This window comes from Thermobia domestica, chromosome 18, assembly GCF_964235325.1.
Source record: "Thermobia domestica chromosome 18, izTheDome1.hap1.1, whole genome shotgun sequence".
In the NCBI taxonomy this organism is placed as follows: Eukaryota; Metazoa; Arthropoda; class Insecta; order Zygentoma; family Lepismatidae; genus Thermobia; species Thermobia domestica.
In genome coordinates, this window is record NC_137471.1 from 174,618,080 (window position 1) to 174,640,077 (window position 21,998).

At 36.7% G+C, this 21,998-nt stretch overlaps 1 long non-coding RNA gene across 1 annotated transcript in view; it reads right to left on the reverse strand.

The window, feature by feature from the left end:
* The window catches only part of LOC145676082 (uncharacterized), a 57,673-nt gene extending 37,331 nt beyond the window's left edge, over positions 1-20,342 (reverse strand). Inside the window, exons 1-2 of the long non-coding RNA XR_014129278.1 lie at positions 15,785-20,342; positions 10,097-10,280 (exon numbers count right to left, since the gene is read on the reverse strand). This is a non-coding gene — a long non-coding RNA (uncharacterized LOC145676082). The remainder of the gene's footprint in view (positions 1-10,096; positions 10,281-15,784) is intronic.
* Positions 20,343-21,998: the final 1,656 nt, after the last annotated feature.

Sequence of the window (21,998 nt, forward strand, 5' to 3'; positions counted from 1 at the left end):
CAGTATTCTAAAATATATCCAGGAAACCTATAGAATTTGCTTTGTCAATGACTTCTGAAAACTTATTTTGAAGACTTTGAAAAAGTTAGTTTGTGATTAAATGCAAATGAAAAAGAAATGAAACGGAAAAGAATCATCATAACTTGAAAAACATGAATGAAGTTAAAGAGTACGAAAAGGCAGCCTTAAGGGAACGGTGATTATGAGAATGTATGTAATTGTGGAATAAATAGGAAAAAACGGAAGAACCTAGAGAAAACTCACTCACATGTTGTTTGCCGACCGAAAGCCCACTTGAAGCAAGATGGGATCGAACCAGGAACTACATACACCAAAGAGATTACTTCACCACTAACATACTGTAACTCTATTACTGTTGAGGAAAATGCTATTAGACCTCACCTGACCTTCATCTCTCATGACCTGACCTAATTGAACTTAGGTACCATTTGGTCCTAAGTCTTGAATTTCATTTCAGTTTATCGTCCATTGCAGCACTAAGGCTATATGAGAAGTGTATGCAAAGCTTAACGTGAAATCCGAGTCACATGTACTCCTGCCGGGAAACGCACTAAGGTCTCTCAGACCAAAAGTGCATCAAGTATCCAGGTAGCCATGAGTGAAGTTCACTCGTTCTAAGCCATGATAAATGTACTGTATGTTGTTCGGGTGCTTAGTACACATTATGAAGTGATATGTTGGAAAGAGATTGGATTGATCCAATGATTGAAATTGTTTGTAATTAAGATGACCTAGTTTAAAATAAGGTGGTCACCTGATCTGTATGAAATCGTAATTATTCTACTGTTATATTTTTGGTCAAAACGAAAGGCTATATTCAGCAGTTATCACAGTGGCTTAGCTGAGTGTTGGAGTTTTTGCTTTCGACTTGACTTTACTAGAATTACTTTTATGAATTGCAGAACGATTTGGTGAGCTTCTTAAATAATTAAATTTTAAATTTAAAACACAAATTATTGCCATGCGTTTCCATAATGAAGCATTTCAATTAAGTTAATGATTGTTATCGACTAATGTTTCTTCGGCTGTATTGTTCTTGGATATAATTTATAAAACAAATATGTCACGTTTGCTTTCCCATAAAACAGTTATTACCATACAAGATAAAAAAAATTCTCCATATTGTAATACAGTAGCAGAAATTTATATTTTGTGTTTTCCTCTATGGCATTATTATGAAGAAATTTTACTTTGTTCCATAACTTCACTACCAACTTTCTCCTGCTGAAAGTTCTTATAGCTCCACCCAATCACATCAATGTTCCATCTGGTAAATCGAACATGTTAATGACAAATTATTTGTATTTCACGCTTAAAAGACATTGCAGTTTATGAACATTACAGTAATGGAATTTGTTATTAGCAATTCAATTGGAGTTAAGTATGTTTACCAAATTAAATACGTAAATGAAAGCATATTATACAAGTACAATCAGTGGCGTAGATAAAGGAGGTTTAAAAGATTAAAACTCCACTCTTGAGCATTATGGAAAAATAAACATTTACTGTATATATATATATATATATATATATATATATATATATATATATATATTGTAATGTATTCAGAATCTAGTCATTTATAAAATATTATTATTATTATTATTATTATTATTATTATTATTATTATTATGTTATTGTTCCCTTGCTTTGGTTATTATTTTTACTTTACGTCATTGTAGTTTTGTTTTACGAATTTAATTTTTCACTTGTTATCTAATGGAGCATGCTGGGAGTTTTCTGGCTCCCCATGTAAAAATTCTCATATGCTTCAGTTGACGTAATTGCCTGGTGAGTTAACTTCATTTTTTTTATAGCTCATCAATTATCCGTAGTTTTGTGACAGTATAATCGAGTCTTGCCAGTAATATACGTATTGCAGATAAGTTTAAAATATATACATATATATGTTTATGTGAATATTCCGAGTATTAGTTCATACATTTTTCATATATAATAATTATAATTATTTGTCATTTTTTATCTTTTGGCTGACGCCATTTTTGTAACAAAAAGAAGGAGGACTATTGTGTCCTCGTGGTTAAGGTAATTTTGAACAAAACTAAAAATATTACATATCCACAACTTAGAGTTGACATAACTAAATTGCGTTTAGTTTCTTGTTGAATATTTTTGATAATTAAAGATTATATATATAATTGTTAATTTTTGACTTTTTTAATATTTCTAAAAATCAGCAGTATAACCTCTATAGTATATAGAATTCATGTATGTATTTTGGCCAGAAACCAAATTAAATTTTCGGGAAGTTAAATAACTCATCCAGATGTGTGGTTGTTTTGTCTCTCTGGCCTTACGGCCTGCTTTCCAATACATGTTTGGATTTATTCAATGTTGTCGTGGGTGGGTTGTGGGGACGGAGAGAGGAAATGGTTACATATAATAGATTACGTCAACTCACCCTCGTATGTTTTTGTTTCTGGCCTTTAATCGAAGTAGCTCGGGGGCATGTAGTCTTTGCTATTACTTGTATTTGTTTGATAGTGAAAGAAACCTGTCTGTTTCTCGTGTTATCAATTGGATTATAAACAACAGGTGTAGATTGCTGGTGTGTAGCCTTGAACTTACGAATACAGGTACGTGCTATTATTTAATAGGAAAAAAATAATAATAAAAAGGCGACAGCTATATTCTGTTAAGGTCTTACAAGCTTCATTTATTTGTTTTGCCAATAAATATTTGTAATAATTCATAATGTCAGAATCTGAAGAAGATAAGGACTTGCACCTTACTCGTTCCGGAAAGGTATGGGGTTCAAAACCCGAGGCGAAGTCACAAGTTACTCAAACCGATTTTGTGTCAGGAGGTGATAGTGGGACTAGTAAACATATGATAGGCGGACAAACGCTACCTCATATGAATGAGAGTTCGGATTCAATCCCTCATAGCAAATTAGAACAAAATGTACAATTGAAGCTTATTGATATGTATGTGAATCAACTTCCGATGTGTGATGGTACAGTGCCCGACCAATTGTATACCTTTTTAGTCCATTTGAGTGAATTGGACGAGTTGAACATTTTTCCTTTCGAATGTTTAATGTTGGCAGTGAGATCCAGGATGAGAAATCCTCTTAGTGATATTTTTACTGAAGCGTGTTCTTTGGCTAGCGCTTGGGACCCTGTATGTAGGCACGTTGTTCGGCAGTTAATTTCTGACTGTGCCCAACATCACCTTATGGTTACTAATTTTTATCGTCCCCAAGGTCCATGTGAACGTATTAAGGACTATGTAAAGAGGGTGTGTACTAGTGTAAAAATTTTAGATCTTACAGTGGGTGAAGAAAGTATATTGCGTGCAATTGCTTCGGGTGTTACTCCCAGTGTTAGGGAGAAATTATTCTATGTTGGAATGCCTAAATCCATGAGAGATTTTGAACAATTATTGGAACAGTATATGAAGCATGAACTTTATTCTCTGCAATTTAATAATTCGTTTCAACCCACATCGTCCTCTACGAGAACTGCTACTGATAGATCTTCCCCCTTGTTTCATAAATCTAGATCGGGGCATTATTTTTCTCCAAAAGGTGGTAGAACTTTTCACAATAAAGATAGTGCTGCGCGCTTGCCTTCGTCTTCCTTTAATTCTATGAACACTAAAGGATATTCGTATAATACCGAAGGCCAGGGACGCTTCAGTACCATTTCACAAGAGACTAATAGAGGTGTTTATGTGTTAATTAAGCTGTTTAGTAAACAATATCATGCTTGTATAGACTCAGCATCTTCAATCAATTTAATAAATAATGAGGTGTTTCACTTTTTGAAAACAAAAATGAACTTAAAAATTATTCCTAAAACATTTAAAGGAAAGGCAGTTAATAATACCGAACTTGTGTTAGACAAGTGTGTACGACTCAGTTTTAAAATACAAAACAAACTTATTAGTGTGCGCTCATTTGTCTATCCAGAACTTGAATTTCCTGTTTTATTGGGTTTGGAATTTTTGAATGATGCTCAGTGCTACATGGACTTTAAGAGTAAATCTTTAAAACTTCAACGCTATCAACTGTCTATTCCCCTATTTACGGGAATAACAACTCAACTCCCCCCACCCTCCCCGGGATCTTTTTCCAACATGGATACTGGTGCCTTTGATTCTACTTGCAGGAAGTCTGTCGATGAAGGGCACCCAATACACGCTCTTTTTGGGGATGCTGTCACCTCAGATACTTCCTGCGCTATTCGAATGTTTAACAATGCAGAGGATCGTCGATCTAAGGCTACATCTGTTTATTCTGTTGCTGGGGCACAGTGGAAGGATTCACATTCTCGACTATCTGAGGGGAACCTGATTCCTGGCGTTTATGGTGAGGTGGATATCCCGGTAAGATACGCCACTGACATTCAAAAACAGCAGGTGAGGTCTTTATCTATTAATAATTATGAGAATCGAGAGTCCACACGTTCAGCGAGTGCTTATCATTTGCCAGCGAAAAATGAATGTTTATCAACAAAAAGACAAAAGAAAAATAACAGCTTTTTTCCTATACACCTGTTTGTGCCAGACATTCAACCAGTGGAATATGAAATGTACTGTTGTAGTGTTGATAATGCAGCCAACTTGGCTCCTAGTGTTGATACGAATAGTATTATAAATAGTGTTACGCCGGTAAGATACGCCACTGACATTCAAAAACAGCAGGTGAGGTCTTTATCTATTAATAATTATGAGAATCGAGAGTCCACACGTTCAGCGAGTGCTTATCATTTGCCAGCGAAAAATGAATGTTTATCAACAAAAAGACAAAAGAAAAATAACAGCTTTTTTCCTATACACCTGTTTGTGCCAGACATTCAACCAGTGGAATATGAAATGTACTGTTGTAGTGTTGATAATGCAGCCAACTTGGCTCCTAGTGTTGATACGAATAGTATTATAAATAGTGTTGATAAAAAGTTGCTTGTTTCAAATCCTACATTAAGTTCGTTTGTTCAATATATGTGTGATGAATTTAAAGAAGTTCTTACAGATAAAATAGGTAAGGTGACCAATTTTGAATATCACTTAAAATTAAAGGATAACACTGTTGTTTGTGAAAAACAGTATCCGTTGTCGAAAGCTCACAGAAATGAGATGAGAAAATTTATAGAAGAATATAAGCGTAATGGGGTCATTCAAGAAGCGAATTCTGATTACCGATCTCCTTGTTTCATTGTTAAAAATTCCAAAGGTGAAGGGAGAGTAGTTTTAAATTACGCGAAACTAAATTAGCATTTAATGGGTGACAATATGATCTGTCCTAATGTAGAAGAGTGTATGGCTTCACTAGCTAACGCTAAGATAATATCACATATTGATGCCAAACGTAGTTTTCATCAAATTGTCCTTGCAAAAAGTAGTAGGGCATACACGGCCCTTTTGAGGGGAAAACCTATGTGTGGAATAGAATCCCTATGGGAATAAAGATAGGAAGTCAAGCAATTACTCGTGTTTTGTATGATGTGCTGGGTGATCTGAAAGGAAAGGGCGTTGATTTCTATATTAACGATATTGTCCTAACTTCTTCAGATGTAGAATCTCACAAGAATTTGTTGCTTGAGGTATTTTCTAGATTGCGTTCTAGAGGGATAACGGTCTCGCCTCAAAAGTGTAAGCTGTTTCAAACTTCTATTCAGTATTTGGGTTTTTTGTTTTCTGATGGTAATGTTTCATTACTCCCTGAGCGTATTGAGGCGATACGTCGATTGCCACCCCCCCCCGTTGTAGGAGAGGGGTTCAGAAATTATTGGGAGCTCTGGGGTATTATGCGAAACATTGTCCTAATTATGCGGAAATAATGTCTCCTATTACGGAGTTAAAATCTCCTAAGAAAAAATTTGAGTGGGGGCCTAGGCAGGTCGATGCCTTTAAAAGAATAAAGGAAGCCTTTGAAGAAAATATAATATTAAAGGTTCCTGACTTTAATAAGAGATTTTATCTTCAGGCAGATGCATCTCTAAAATGCCTGGCTGCGACAATCTCACAAAAGACAACTGATGGTTCAATGCTCCCTATTGCTTTCTACTCTAAACGTTTAAAGGAGGCTGACGCTAATCGTACAATCTTTGAACTAGAACTGCTTAGTATCTTTAATGCGGTGATTAGATTTCAGCAGTTCTTGGTAAATGAATTTACTATCCTTACTGACAATATGAGTTTGGTACATATGTTACGCAATCCTAAGAAAGTATCTCGTTATGGTAACATAATTCAAAGACTTTTTGAGTTCAATTTTAAAATTGAACATATTACCTCGGGACAGAATTTAATACCGGATTTTCTCACCCGTATATATGACACCAATTTGTATGATGTGTTAGATGAACCACTGGATGAAGATGTTTATGCTAAGAATTTTATATGTAGTTTGCGAGATTTGCGTCTAGCCTATGGCGATATTAGGAATTATCAAAAAACTGAATCTGATACGAAAGACATATATCAACAAGTGGCTAATAATGGAAATAAGTTGGGTGATTATAGAATAGAAAATGGTATTCTTTACCAGCGAACTAAAGCTCGTAATGTTCAGTATAAAATATTGTTACCTTTGTGTTTGAGAAATATGATCATGAGTTACTATCACGAATTTCAGCTAACGGGCAATTATATTGGTTATTTTAAAACTTTGTGTAAAATTCATAGGCTTTTCACTTGGCCTAATATGATGGCTGATATCAAGTCTTTTGTAACCACTTGCCATACTTGCCAAATTTCGAAACCTAGACTAGCCAAACCTCAAGGGGAAATAATATCTAAATATAATAAGATTCCTAATGGGCATCTATTTGCCGATTTGGCTGGTCCTCTTCCAACTAGTTCTGGCTATTCTTATGTGTTATTGGTACTTGATAACTGTACACGTTTTTTGCATTTAGTTCCATTGCGGAAGGCCAATAGCACTACTATTACACGCGAATTATATAACATTTTTTGTAAATTTGGTTTCGCCTTTTTCCTCACTACGGACAGGGCTTCTTATTTCACAAGTTATACCTTCAGGTCTTTCCTGCATGGCTTAGGTATTAAGCATATACGCAGTTCGCCCTATTTTCCTGGGGGAAACGCCGTGGAACGATACGTGCAGGTTTTGAAAACGGCTATCAGAAGTTATTTTCATGACAAACAAGACAAGTGGTCGAGTTATTTGAAAGAATTGCAATTTGGCATTAATGCGGCAGTTCATTCAGAACTTAAATATAGCCCGTTTCGTTTGTATATGGGAAGAGAACCCATTGATCCCTTAATGGCTAGGTGGGATATTTCTGATAACGATATTGTAGCTCAAGATGCCAAGGATATTTGGTCTAAGGTATTTCACAATATGGAAAAAGTATGGAATGAACGAAGACGTATTTATAATAAACGAGTAACTCCAGTAACATTTTCAGAAGGGGATAAAGTGCTGTATCGCTCTCATATTCTGTCGTCTAAGAAAGATGCGATTAATAAATCCTTGTCGCCCTTATGGGTTGGGCCCGTGGTTATTGAGTCGTTTTTGAGAAAAAATACAGCTTTGTTATTCAATGAATCTCAAAATAGGAAGTTTCCTTATCATGTATCGTTATTAAAACGCTACTTACCTCGGTTGCATGTTAATGATCCTTAAGGTTTAAGAAGGTCTGGCATGACTACTATATATATATATATATATATATATATATATATATATATATATATATATATATATATATATATATATATATATATATATATATATAAATTCACATATAAATATGTTTCTCGAGTTTTGTTGTGTTAATTGCACTTTATAATTTGTTTTTGTGGCCACAAAAACGTCAAAATTATCTATATGTAATACTTATTTCCTTTGTATATATTTGGTAGTTGTTTCATTTACTATATATTAAATATATATGTATTTATGGTTTATATATTTTAATGGTCTATTTTCTGAATAAGGTTGGTATCATTCTGGGCCTGAAAAAGTTCAGCCTGATCACCTGAACTTTTTCAGACGGAGGAGGGTGATATGTAATGTATTCAGAATCTAGTCATTTATAAAATATTATTATTATTATTATTATCATTATTATTATTATTATTATTATTATGTTATTGTTCCCTTGCTTTGGTTATTATTTTTACTTTACGTCATTGTAGTTTTGTTTTACGAATTTAATTTTTCACTTGTTATCTAATGGAGCATGCTGGGAGTTTTCTGGCTCCCCATGTAAAAATTCTCATATGCTTCAGTTGACGTAATTGCCTGGTGTTAACTTCATTTTTTTTATAGCTCATCAATTATCTGTAGTTTTGTGACAGTATAATCGGGTCTTGCCAGTAATATACGTATTGCAGATAAGTTTAAAATATATACATATATATATTTATGTGAATATTCCGAGTATTAGTTCATACATTTTTCATATATAATAATTATAATTATTTGTCATTTTTTTATCTTTTGGCTGACGCCATTTTTGTAACAAAAAGAAGGAGGACTATTGTGTCCTCGTGGTTAAGGTAATTTTGAACAAAACTAAAAATATTACATATCCACAACTTAGAGTTGACATAACTAAATTGCGTTTAGTTTCTTGTTGAATATTTTTGATAATTAAAGATTATATATATAATTGTTAATTTTTGACTTTTTTTAATATTTCTAAAAATCAGCAGTATAACCTCTATAGTATATAGAATTCATGTATGTATTTTGGCCAGAAACCAAATTAAATTTTCGGGAAGTTAAATAACTCATCCAGATGTGTGGTTGTTTTGTCTCTCTGGCCTTACGGCCTGCTTTCCAATACATGTTTGGATTTATTCAATGTTGTCTTGGGTGGGTTGTGGAGACGGAGAGAGGAAATGGTTACAATATATATATATATATATATATATATATATATATATATATATATATATATATATATATACGAGTAAGGCATATGTAAGGCCCTTTTTAATTACTCAATTTTCACACTAATTAAATGTATAAAATAAAGTACAGTAGTTTCTGAGGAATTAAATATTGCACCATGAAGACAACAAAACAACGACACTTATTTAGATTAAATGGCATTTTCATAATGTCCACCTTCTTGTTCAATACAATGTTGAATCCTACCAGTGAAACTTCTTTTGACACATTTCCATTTTAATTTCAGAAAATTTGTAGGAAATTGCTTGTTTTAAGTGAGGAACTGTTTTTTTTTTTTTTTATTTTAGGCTGTAAACAGGAGCTTTCATTACACCCACATGAAAAAGTCTGGTGGTTACGTCTGGTGACCTTGATAACCACTGAATTGTTCCACGTAGTCCTATCCACTTGCCCTCAAAATGGCATTTACTCTTTCCCAACCGTTTAAAGCATAGTGGGACGGTGCATCACCCTGTTGAAAGTAAATGCCATTCTGATAATTTTGAACTCGAGGCCAGAATTCAGTTTGTAGCAGGGGTAAAATTGAATTTGAAAAGGAGGAGTGAAGGTAGAGGTCACGGCGTCCCCCTTGCCAATCTTTGCCCATTGTAACTGTTTTAGAAAGTAGGGGATACCACAGATATTTTGTGAAAGTGGGGAACGGCGTCCCCTCGCGTTCCTCCTCACTTTTATCTCTGGTTTGTAGCATATATCTTACTTAAATAAATATCTTACTTAACAGTGCCATCAAAGATTATTAGTCATATTATTCCTACTGAAGAAATAGCCCCCAATCTGTAACTCCTAGTAAATTAATATTTTTTTTCAAAATGACATGTAAATTAGCATCTCTGCAGTATACACAATTTACGATGATTGATATGTCCCACCAATTTGAAGGTTTCTTCATTTGACCACCATAACTCATCAAAAAATGTCTTATCTTCATTAACTTTGTTCATGAAAATTGCACAAAACTCTAACAGGCTTGTCTTCATCTCCATCATGCAAACTTTGTAGCACACGAGAAATGTAAGGTCTTATCTTAAGTTTCTTTAAGACTCTACGAACATTTCTATCACTAATATCTAATTCTTGAGAAATACGTCTAATGATTTTTTTAGAAATGCCTAGCAATGATTATTTTAGTACTGAAACTTTTCCACACTCATTGCTAAAACTCACCTAATGGATCTTCTGTCATGGTTTACGCTACCTCTTCTTGCAAACTCCCTTATTAAACTTATGATGCTTCGACTTTGTACTTGTCCAATGTTGAATTCTGCAGCTTCTTGTTTTCATTGTAAAGTTGAAATGCTCTCATTCTTTGCTCCTTTGTTAATCACAAGGTCATACTCATCTCAAATTCCTACAATGAAAAGAAAAAGCATTTATTGTTAAAGATTGTAAAACATTGTCGAATTAAACAAAGAAACAAAACAAAAATATAACAAAACGTAATATGTAATATAGTGCGGCAGTTTATCTAAGATATTTCAACATATTGTGCACTTTTTGATAAAAGTACCAAATTTGGCACAGAGGTATACCGATACAAGATGAACAAATTTGGGTGTGGGGCCATCGGCCAACTGACCGCTGGCGGCCGTGGTGGCCATTTTCCAAAATGGCCGCCAGTGGACATCCGAAAGACAACATAAGTTAGACAAGGTTTGTTGCTGAAGATTTTAGTGAATGCTTTCAAGAAACGTATGTCAGATAATTTGTAAGTTTTATATATATTTAGTTAATAATATTACATTTCAGAGCATTCCCCGTCACAGGCACACAGTGTTGTGCATTCTAGACTGGCTTTCTTGCACTTTCTCTTTTTAATGCAGTCTTTGCATTTGCAAGAGAAGAGCTCCCAGCAGATCTTGGATGCTTCGGGTAGCGTTGTCCATAGAGGTTCATACAGGACGCTAGTCTTGATCCAACTCCAGTCGGTTGGTGATGGCAGTGTTGGTGCATGAACCAAGGCCTGGCCCCAGATATGTCCGCCCTGATATACTGCTCTTCGTACGTGCTGCTTCAGGGCTGCTCTTTTTGGTGGGGTCAGCTGGAACTGCTTTTCTTTGCAGACAGTTTGCGACGTGTCTTGTCAATATCCGTTTCTGTGCTTGTTCTGTCATAAAGCAGTATGATTATCCTTTCAATTATATGCATGGCATCTTCGGTAATACGATCTGGTGCAGCGGAGAAAAGAATGAACGTCTGCGTGAGCTAAGGTAGCACTGTCCACACTGCCCATGCTGTCATCTTTTCCACGTCTGGCGACGAAACATCGGTAGTGCCTGAGCTTTTTCAGGGCCCAGAGACCGAGCAATCTAATGGGCTGCCAAACAACGGAACGTCTTCCCCGAGCCAAAGGATACCCACACTTGAGTTTCTCCATTCAAGGTGTGTGCCACAGCCACCGCCAGGACAACATCAGTGTCTACTGTGCAGATGAGGATCTTCTTGTGGCCATTGTGAGCAGTGTGGGCGGCGTGCAACATAATACGGGTATCGGCCTCCTCGAGGTTGCAAGGTGCCAGGACTGAAGTATCCAAAAGCGGTGGCTTTCTCAAGACATCATCTCCTTTAATGATGGGCAGCTCCTTGTATGCAAGCTGGAATGAGTCGTAGAGGATGTCAGATAGGAAAATGAAGAGTTCTGTCTTGTTTTCGTCAATTCTGAAAAAGCTGGCAGAGTTCACGGGTATAGTTGAATTACCCACCACTCATTTTCTCACCCTGTTTCCCGCTTGGTTCTTGCTGCACCTTTCAACGAGTTTCTTATGTAGCAGTCCCACACTAGATGGCTTCAAGAAAGTTTGAGAGGCACAAAATCTTGCTGGACATATTCTTTGAACATTTTTGCCGTAGCAGGTTTCAGCAACTGGATGATAACTGATCATTCTAGGATAATGCAGCTTGTTGGAGGAACCTTAGACCTAGGCTGACTGAAAATATCACTCTTTACACCACCCGGATGCCACCGCCGTCTGATAGTGCAAGAGGGAAAGCTTGGTTTTCATGTTTGAAGAATTCGTCTAGATTTTCATCCCGGTTCCGGCATCCGATATACAGACTAGAGAAGAGGTTTACGTCGTTTCTGAGAGATTTCTTTTGCTGCTTGCCCTTTCCCTGAGATTTTGTAGTAGGCTGACCAAATAATTTGAAGTTGTTTCTTTTAATAGGATCTAGTATGGGTTTCGTTCTCTCCACCAGGCGTTCTGTGACAAATTTATCAAACTGCATATGTCAAACTTTATATGCACGACGGAGGTCGTTTACTGCTCGAGATAGCGCGATCTCCTTGGTGTCGAGTACTAACAGATCTTGACTATCCTCTTCAAATGGACTCCCAAAGTCTTCCATCACTTTGACCATTGACTGTGCGTCTTTTTGGAAAGCAGTTTGCACACTCTGGTCATGATGCTTCGTGTCTTGTGATCATTGTTGGTCAGTCCTGAAATTCTTCGGTGAGTCTGGCAACCTCTGGTCTTGCTAGCATACACCGTCGCAGTGCGCTGGGATTGTCAGTGAGACCTTCTGCACCTCCGTCTCCTTTTATGGTTGCAATGTTCTGTTCGTGGACTTGATCAATAGAGATTGCGGAAACGCTCTAGTCGTTTTGTGGACTGTGAAATTGCCTGCGAAGAATTCATCAGCGATTTCAGGGTGTTTAGTTGGCAGTTCCACCATGTCTTGCAGATTCACAGGAATCCAGCGCGCGTACTTGGTGTCATCCAGGGCATGGAACCCCATTGCTAGTTCTTTGAGGACATCGACGTACATGGCAAACGACGCTTTGCGCAGAGAGCGCATGTATGCCAAGATCGTCAGTTCCAATTCCAGTACAGTTGCCCAGTAGTAGACCTGGGGGCAAGTCTCCGCCTTTTCCTGGCACCACTCTGCGAACTCAAGCTACTCGGTGCCAGCGTCACGCAACTGGTCAATGTAGTGGTTGTATGGGTTCTGCTGCAGGGTGAAGAGGGCTGCTGCTGTTACTTGATGCGCTCTCCTGCTTAGAGTGACATGTGATGCCCACAGGAAGGAATCCGCAGTCCCGGCACTGATGATCTCTGCCTCAACCAGTGCTTGCACCCATCCGCTTCCTCGCAAAAAGTCATCAATGGTCTTTAGTGCTGTCATCTCGATATGAAGACCTCCGAAGAGGATTACGAACTTCTCTTCGCCGTATACCTGTGGCACTTCCATTGGATTTGCTTTGCCAGTGCAAAAAGCGGTTGGTCGAATGTGAACACTGGAATCTGGCCAGGGTTAAGATGTTCCACTGCGTTCCTGACGACATCCATGGAGAGCTTGATCATTGCAATGGTATGGGCACTCTCCAGGAAGAGTGGGAGTAGTATAGTGGAACAGATAGCCCGACTTGTGTTACTGGACTGCAGACTTATGTGGTATGCAGCCCATGAAGTGCTTTCTAATGGAGAACTTTTTTATGGCTAATTGAGTGTGTAGTAGCCAAAGATACTCTGTTTCAATATTTTGTTTGAGCCCGCTGTTGCCTCTCAGGGATGTCACGTTGGTAACCGGTACCTGTGTGTTCTTGATGCTGCTGTTGACATATGGGACATCTGTATAGTATTGTGGCAAACGGTCAACTGATTTGAGGCCTTTCTCGTTCGACCCTCCGAGGATATCGATGCCGCGGTCAACCCCGGCTCCATGGAACGCAGGATGTTGCACCAGGGAAATAGCAGTCCCATGAAATGACAGTTTTGAGATCGTAGAACTTGCATTATGGTCGATGTTGTCTACAGCGTTGGTGGTGAAGATTTTGCCTCTCATCTTGGGAGGACAGACTACTTGCTTCTGGTGATAGAGGCGGCAGGCACTGTTCCGCAACTGTGCGGAGAGGGACAGGACTCGGTCGTAGAAAATAGAAATTTCTACGTGTGACAGCTTGTCGACTAGCTCCCTTTCACGAGTGTGTGCATGTAGCATGAGTCCGATGTAAATGGGAAGTGGCGTATCCTGCGTGGTAGCGTGCCGGACTGGTCGAGACGTACTGCCTGTGTCGCTCTTCGCTGCTTCACACAATTGAATTTGAGGAGTTGGCTGATAGACAGTGCAGCTTCTGTAGTGCTTTCTCTAAGATCTTTGATACTTAATCCTTCGAGGATCATAGTGACTAGGGCAAACAACACGGATGGTACGGAATCCTGTTGACATTCTGGAGGAAATCTGTTGAACACATTGTCATCTCCGAAGATGTGGCGTCACACAATTTGGGCAGCGCGAGCCAGATGGACAGCATCAGTATCTGTATCCAATTCACAAGCCTTTGCCAAGGCATCACAGAGGTCTTCATTAAGTGCAAGCAGAACAACACTCCCCTTATGCTGTGCACACATGTTTGGAAAGTAAGCAAGCAGTCTCTGTTTAAGACGGGTCGAGTGCACTCTTACTTCCTACTTACTCCCAACATCTGTTCCATCGGCGAAGCATATAACTGCGCCAGGTCTGCAAGTTTAAAAACCGGAGCCGTCTCGCCTTCCGCTAAAGCTTCTTCAATAAACACGACCAGTTCTACAAAGGCAAGTCCTATTGCTTATTGATCATTTTAACTTTTAAGGCAAATTTCCTTACTCTTCCGAACGCGATTGTATAAATTCACGAGACAATTGCAGTGGTACTTCGCATCCTGTGCAATTATGTCCCCAGCGCTGAGTTTCGTCTGTAGGTCCATATTGCCCAGAATCATTGCGCACGACCTGACACGCGAGTCCAGTTGAAATGTCGCAGTATTATGAAGAGTGGCACGACCAGCAGTTTCTCCGCAAAAGAAACATTTCACCTCTCGTTGTTTAGGCTCAGTACTTGATTGACGTGACAGACTGCATTAGTTTTAAAAAGCATCATCTTTCGAAATTGCAAGGCTTGCTCAAATTAGTGATTGTTTTTTTAATAGACCGGCAGTGTAGCTAGGATATTTCAACATATTGTGCACTTTCTGATAAAAGCACCAAAATTTACACTCCGGTAATATCGTATCTCAAGTGACACTCGGGGAGTATTTTTTATAGTTAGTTTTCCAAAATTGTGGTTGTATCTGTAGTTATGCAATGGGAATGAAAGGGTTAAGTACTACTCTTGTAGGTGTTGCGCCGACATATATATATATATATATATATATATATATATATATATATATATATATATATATATATATATATATATATATATTGTTATGTGTTGTTCTGGGATTGGCATTATATTTGTATACACTTTCTTCCGTGAAATCGTATTTGAAATCACTTCTCTACTCTCCACCCAGTATGACAAAGTTGGTTCTGAGTCCAACTCCCTTTAAGCCTCAGTATTGAAACGTTTTTGGCTCACTGGTTCGAAGATGATGAGAAAGTGTACTAAAAGTCTCAATAGTGGGGGGAGACTCGTATTTCAGTGGTAGAGCTTGTACTGGAAATCGAAACCCAAGTAACATATGAAGACTGTGAGCTGAATCTAGATAGAGAGGGATAGCTTCACTAAATTAAAGAGACCAATTTCAATGTACGGTTTATTTATAAGAATAAAAAAAAATAAAATGAAAATACAAAGGAATCTTACAAATCGGTTACTTGGGATTACAACTTGAACTTATTACTATATCACATTTATGGGCACAACCCCTTCATTACCAAATGGGAGCTAGAAGGTTTTTATGCTAAGCCGCGATTTATTGAAAATAGTGAATTTGATAATCCGTACTCGCAACTTGCATTGGCTCAAAAGGAAAAGTGTTAATTCTTGAAGAGGGAATTTGGTTTCATGTTGGAATAAAACTTCATATTTATCACTAAACAATCTCAAGGTGCTCATCCCGAATCGAGGGGGGGACTTAGAAAAATAATCACATACCTGATTTTACGACGAGCGTCCGGGACGACGATCCAAGTGCACTATACGAAGTCCGGAAACGATCAACCAGCACCCGGCGAAGAGCCTCGCTTTTATAGGGACTTCGTCCCACGCATTTTCTGCTAGTTCTGACGTCGCTCTAGAGCTACGTCACGAGCCTCAACGAGCTTGGAGAAGCTTTTTCACGCGCATGCTCAATAGTAGCTAAGACGTCTAGTGTTTCTATGATTTTCCCCCATCACGCCGGGCTGAAGTATCTATTTTACATTTACTAATATATTTTTATTTCACGCATAGCTCCAAATACATAATGTTTTTATTTTACTTATCGCTTGCGTGGTGTTAACTAAATTTGCATCAGCGACCCGGCACTTGTGATTTGAGTAAATCAAAGCCAAGGTCATACCACTATTACATGCGTGTGGGTTGGTGTCAATGAGGCATCAGATTGCTAATACAATTAAAGCCTCACCTGACTCCGTTCTCCCTTTCTCTCTTTTCCTTGCTGCACACACAATTTGAAAAGCGCGGGCGTCTCGCCCCATAATTTGAGTCCGGCTTAGGACTTCGAGGCATAACTGTGTAACAGTTATCCGCCGACCTCGGTAAAAAAAAATTTTAAAAATGCCGAAAGTTATCTTCCTAATGAAACAACCAATTACGGAAACGGTTATCCAAGGCAAGTTGCTGGGGTTTAAAGGGTTAATATAGAACGGGCCTTACGTAAGGCTCTAAGGAACTTAAAACAAACTTTCCTGATAGTTTGGAGATTATGAACGAATAAATTGCAAGAGAGCGGGATTGTAAGATTTCATGTGTTTTAACTATAATACGTTTAAATGCTACAACAATTCCACTAACAAAATAGTAGATTAAAGAACCATGTTTAGTACGAAGCTTTATGATCTGAACCTTTGTAGAATGAAACCTTACAATCATGGTATCCTTCTAGCTTATAATTGTCAAGAGGTTTTGTGTGAACTCAAAATAGTAGATTTTTTTTTAAAACCAATTCCTAACCATAGTATTAAGCATGACTTTGAACCAATTACGAGTTCAAATTTTAGTATTATAAAGAAAATTAAGATTTTGTGAGTTTACTGATTTGCTAAGTACAATTATATTTACTGTAGTAACTACAATTATAGTCATACGTGTTAAATGTGATAGTCTCAGGCTAATAATATGATTCAGCTAAAAATTTAAAAAGATCAACATTAAATACACTCAAAAAAAATATAGCGTGAAGCGTTTTAAAGTTTGGCTGAGATGGACGATAAAATTGCAAGAGCAGTTTTCCTTGTTTATAGTATAAGCCAAATGGGAAACATACAATGATATAGAGTAGTACGCTCGATCGTTTTTGCCTTATTTCGTAAAATCTTGCGGGATTGTGCCTTACAATTTGTGAACAAAATTCATTATGTTGTTTCAATATATCCATATAATTAAGAAAGCATAGGCGATACTTTACTTTCCTATAAAACAAGAATTAAGTGAATATTGACTATTTTGGCATATAAGGAAAATATAACTTGGAAAGTATTTGAGTACAACATTACATATCCTGTAATATATTTCTTGTAATATAGAAGCGATTGCATACTAAATGCTTAAATCGCGTATGTAACATAACTTGAATAATGAGCAACTAGCGATTAAACACAATGCTTAATAACTATTTTCAAGTGCGTCTATAAACATTTGATATTAAAACTCATCATAATGTTATCGAGGAATATAACTAACATTATTAGCTATTACTCTCTACATTGGTTGCAATAAGGGTAATATATGACAATTTTACTGCATAACTCTGTTCTGTACTAGTGATCAAAGTATATATATTTGTTTTTATTAAATTCTACTCATTTTGGTTAAGCTCTACTCGTTATTAAATTCTACTTATTTTATTAAATTCTACTCATCCTGTGTGGTAGGCATTACGCTAGACACATTGACATTTATGTATACTGGCAATATACAGAAATTACAAACTAATGAGCGCACTTTAGCGCACCTAGGGCTTAAATACAAACAAGTCTAGATTTCTTTTCCATGAGAGGTTCTGTCAGTAAGAGTGAGACTGAATAGTCGAAGAACTGACCCTATGGTTAGTGTGTTAGTTTATGCCCTAATGGCCTATGGTAATAACAGATACAAATTCTAATAATCAGGGATGCAGTTACATTGACCATACCAGAGTACATGTTTTGCAGGGGACTGTATAAAGTTTCTTTATAATTAGGGGGGATGTTTGGGGGGTCTATAGGTTAGTATTGTTAGTATCCCTATTCTTATTATTATTAAAAGTAGTATTGGTATTAGCATTCGTATTTTATGTCTCTTTTTTTTAAATACAAAACGAAATCGAGAGGGATTTTTTTTTGTGGGTACAAAGGAAATTTACGAAGTAAAGTTACATCATGTTCCATCATGTTGGTGGTTCCTGTTGTTTTATAGGATAGATTTTAAACACAAAAGTTAACCACAACATAAGCTATGGTTGAGCTGGAGAATTTTTTTTTAAAACACCGGAAGTGTGTTCCGTTCTTTCTTTTAATCCAACTAACCTTGACTAATAACAACCATAGGTTTCCGTTGGTGGTGAACTTTCATGTTGTTAAATCTTAAACACATAGTGTCAGTGATTTAGTTATTCGGAGAATAATCCTACATAGAGACGACATACATGGTGACATGTATGTATCCTGTTGTTGAGCAACAGTTGAATGCAGATATGATTAATTTCAATGTGCAATGGATAATTTAATAAAATACTTCCTTGTTCTTTTTTTTCGCTTCGGGTTTTGCCAAAAGATAAGTATTCAGAGGTTCCAAAAATTACGGTCTTTAACGTAGGGGAATGAGAATGTGGAGGGTCGACTACCATACTCACATATAGGCTTTTCTTTTCTTTCTTTCTTTTTTTTTTTTTTTTTTTTTTGATTGTCTGAAACGAATCTTGTGCTTACATTTGACCAATAATAGGAATTTAAACTTATATATTCAGACAATAACTTTCCATGGTTTTTGGTACATTAGACCGTGGTTATCACAATGAAATTGAGTTATTTCATATATTGAGAAAGTTTTTAAAGTCTCTTGACGTTGCTGGTTGGTTACAATCTTCTTATGATTTGTCACAACGCTGATTTGAAAGAGTTTTTATTCCTTTTACTTTGAGTATTATCACTTGTCCAAATTTTGTGTTTGTACTGGTACGAGAAGAGTTTTTCACCTGTAAGTAGTAAACTGATGTAGGTAAATGGGAGTCCGTCCGTAGATAAAAAAAAATTTCCTTGTCACTGCAGAAATTTATAAAGTCTGGATGGAAGTGCGGATTTTAGATAACTGTTGTCTACTAATAATCAGTGATGGATCGAACAATAACAATAATCGATTTCCATTTCGTCCCTCTGGATCAGCCCTGGATGGGGCCGACAGGCTGTGGTCTGGATCCTTGGGTATCTCCAGATACTAGGACTGTGGGGGGGCCTTACTCTAGGCATCACACTGGGAAGGCAATGGATAGAGATCTGCAATCAAAGAGACTATTAGCTTACATTATCATTAATGCTTTACATAGTAACCTTGGCTTATGCAGAGTACTGCTTTATATAGAAGTCCACTGTATCCTTCTTGTAATTGTTCCTTATGTTTTTTTAAAATGGGGCTGACTACACATCAGTTTAGGAAAGGTATAGTGACCGATGGAACCTGCGAAGGTTACCAATAATGAGGCTTATCTGAAAATGAGAGTCGAATGAGAAAAATGTTTTTCATTCAGATGTCCTGAGTGTGCTGACCACACATCGTCAGAGTCTAGGTATAGATACCTGTTTAAATAATGTATGTGATTGTGTTAATATCACGATGAAGTTAAGAATCAATTTCGTACCATGAACAAATTAAAACCGGAAGCCTGGAAATAAGTGTATGTGCGCTGACCACACATTATTGTTAGAATGGCTCTTGTGTTTGAGCTGTGATGATGCGAAGTTAAAGATAACATGGTAGAACAAGTTCTTCACAAGATGATTGATTTACCTAACTTGGTTTGTTTCTTCGTGAGTGGAATAATAATGATGGAGGAAAGTGGATTATCACAATATACTTTTCATTTACTGCAGTGGTTAATGGGTGATGAATCATCTGGTGAGCAAATCCAAGGTGCTTTACAAGAGGGGCAATACCTTATTATTAAAACGTCGGAACATACATTGCCTTATTGACATACATTTGCCGTATATGTTATTTCCAGATGTAGTCAGCTTGAGGAATAGAGTGTTAAGAGGAAGTTTGAATTGAGTCAGCGTGGCGGAAGTTAGCTAATTATACAGCTTGGTATAATGATATGTGGCTTGTAAATTATCAGCTCAGCTGACGACTGTTCGGAGAGAGAGGGGAAAAGGGGGTTTTTGCATCGCAACTGAGAGAAAACATCTAGTATAGTGTTGCAGACGCCGGCTTCAGACCAGGGACATCTTAACATTGTCAGATAAGTATATTTGTATTTATTTCTAAATAAAAGAATAGGAGTGGTCAATTGTTTGGATTGCTATGCATGAATACAAAAAGTGTGTTGTATACGGTATTTTATACCTTGAAATGTTAACATTATCTACCTTTTTTAAAAAATTGAATTTTAACAAAGATAAAACTTAACAAGGTGATGCAATGCTTTTAAGTAACTTCGTGAACCACAGGACTACTAAACAGATCTTAGATTCAACAAGATTTAATTAAATTTAATTATACCTTTGCAAGTATGCCAGTTAGGAGAATTAGTTCCAAAGTATCTTCAAAATTTATGTTAATTGATTGAACTAAAAATTTAAAATATCTCAAGCAAACTGATATAAATTTTAAACATTTTAAACATGTAATATTTCATAATTGAAATTCATTTCTAGTTTTACACTTTATTACACCTTGTGTACCCATAGTGTTCAAGATAAGACGTATCCCACAATAGGGCAATCCAGCACTTGAGAAATTCTCAGTTAACGTGCATATTTTTCACAAGTGTATGCCGGTTTCCTCTTTTTTAATACGTTATCTTGATTACTATTAATTTCTTGAATTAATATTAAAGGATTTTTTTGTTGTTAAGCTTTGGTGCAATGTTGTATAATTAATTATTGACAAATTAGGCCCTCAGAGGAGCCAGTCTTATCTTGTGCACATTATGATTTGTTCATTTTGTCTGCATACTTTTGTAAGTAGTTTGGTAAAAATAACGAGAAAAAATATCAAATTTCTTTTTCGAAGTAATTTGATAATCAAGTGATTAAAAATTAATAACTTTTAACAAAAATGAAAAGGAAAATGAATACTCAGTTATCTCCAATGCGTAGTGTTTTTTTTTCACTTCTCTCACCTGGGCAGGTTCTGCTAGTAGGCTTCTGAAGGGAAAATTCTGAAACGAAAAATTCTCACACACAAACATAGTATTATAGATTGATCCCGCGGAGTCGAGTGTGTCCGTAGTGTCGCGACTACTTATTAGTCGAAATTGAAAGAACTTGGTAGTTAAAACTTTACTGGATTTAATTAATAGTTACATTTATCTAATTTCTACTCTATGCTAATTATTAGGTATAATAACCAACGAGTTTAAATAAGTTCTTAACTTTGTGGTTCATATTTTTCAGCTTGTTGGGGTATACCCCGGTACGTATCATCTTGGCTCGAAGAACACAAAGGAAAGAGAAGGAAAGACTTACGTTTCCAAAGACAATGTGGGGAGGTCTCCTGTTACGGGGTAAATACTATCTCCCTGAATTGTTAGTGTATTATTCTTGAAGCATGCGTTTTCAATTACTTCACTTCAAGTTACCAAATCGTTTAGCCATTGAGTGCTAACATAGTTTAGCGCTGAACCCTAGTGTGCAACGAAATCGAAGTTCGTATCCTGTTAGTATCTCATACCGATTATTGTTATCACTGAATTAAGTGAAAACCGCAACGAAAGATAGTGACCAAAGTTACAGTTTAACAGTGATTATAAGAAGTGCGTTTTGCATTACCTATGAATGTAGTAAGTGTTTCCCTAAGGAAAAACAAAAACGATGTTTTGTGCGTGTCACTCATACAGAAAATGCGTGAGTCGGGATTCGATCTTCGACTTATCTGTTTCCTTACAAGGTTGGATACAATTGCGTAAATGCCAATAATCACCGGAACTTGAGATCATTTTGACAACGATATT